This window comes from Lonchura striata, chromosome 33 (genome assembly GCF_050655825.1).
Source record: "Lonchura striata isolate lonStrDom1 chromosome 33, ASM5065582v1, whole genome shotgun sequence".
Lineage (NCBI taxonomy): Eukaryota > Metazoa > Chordata > Aves > Passeriformes > Estrildidae > Lonchura > Lonchura striata.
This window is the reverse complement of record NC_140735.1, coordinates 3,232,501-3,233,657: the sequence shown is the minus strand read 5'-3', so window position 1 is coordinate 3,233,657 and position 1,157 is coordinate 3,232,501.

Here is a 1,157-nt window from a genome sequence, read left to right as displayed (position 1 = left end):
CGTGCTGTTGAAGTCACCCCCTTCCTCGGCCTTAAGCCGGGGACCCGCCTTGCGGGCGGGCTGTTTTTTTCGCGGGCAGAGAGGGGCCGGCCGCGGTGGCCGGCCCGCCCTAGCACGGACCGAAGCCCCCGGCAGAGAGCAACCCCCGGAAGGTCGCGGGCGAGGCGGCGGCGCCTCGCCCTTCCTCGGTCGTGGCGACCGAGCCCGCTTCTGCCCCGGGCGGTCCGTTGCTATTTTTTCAAGGGCGTGTGCGGGTGCTGTGGGGGGCCCCCGCCCGCCCGGCCTCCGATGGCCTTTTCCTCTCGCGGCCCTAAGCCGCGGCACCGAGAAGCGTGCGGGCCCACGAAAGCCGAGGTTGTGTGGAGCCGGGGGCCCGAGCGAGCCCCGAGCCGAGCGATGCCGGTGGGTTTCGAAGGGGGGGGCAGCGAGAAGGCGGCGCGCGCCTCGCCCCCCCCCGGGCCCCCGGCGCCCGTGGTTAGCACGGGTCCTTGTGGGCCGCGCACGCCATGTGCCTTTTTTTTTTTTTTTTTTTTTTCCGTTGATCGGTGCCGTACCCCGGCTTTTCCGAAGGGGAGAGAAAGAGAGGCCGAGAGAGAGAGAGAGAGAGAGCGCGCCAGCCGCGGGGCGGGCGAAAGCCGGTGGCACCTTTCTCGAACGCTCGGACGGGTTCCCTGGGCGGAAAAGGGTGAAGGCCATCCCCACCCCGGCCCGGCGGTCCCGTCCTTCCGTCGTCCGGCCAGGAGAGCCGTTGTCCGCGGGCGGGTGGCGGCACCCCCCCGGTCTACCCTGTGCCGGGACCGATCCGCGAGCGGATCGGTCCGGGGACGCGTGTCCCCGCTCGCACGCGTGCGGAGCCCCCAAGCCCGTCCGCTCTCGGCCCAGCCGCACCCGTGGCGGCGCCGGCCGGTGGGGCGTGCGCCTTGGTGGGCTGCCGTGGGGCCGTGGTGTGCGTTGCACGCTTTCGGCCGGGCGGTTCCGCGGCTGCTGGGGCTTTGCCTCTGCGCTCCGCTGCCTCCTCTGCCCTCGTGCAGCCGCGTCCGCCCCGATCGATGAGGCTTTTCGGGTCGCGTCGGAGAGGGCCCCCGGCCGGCCGGGCTTTCTTCCGGGGCTTCTCTGTCATGGGGAAGCCCACGGCGGGGGTCCGGTGTTCGGGCCGG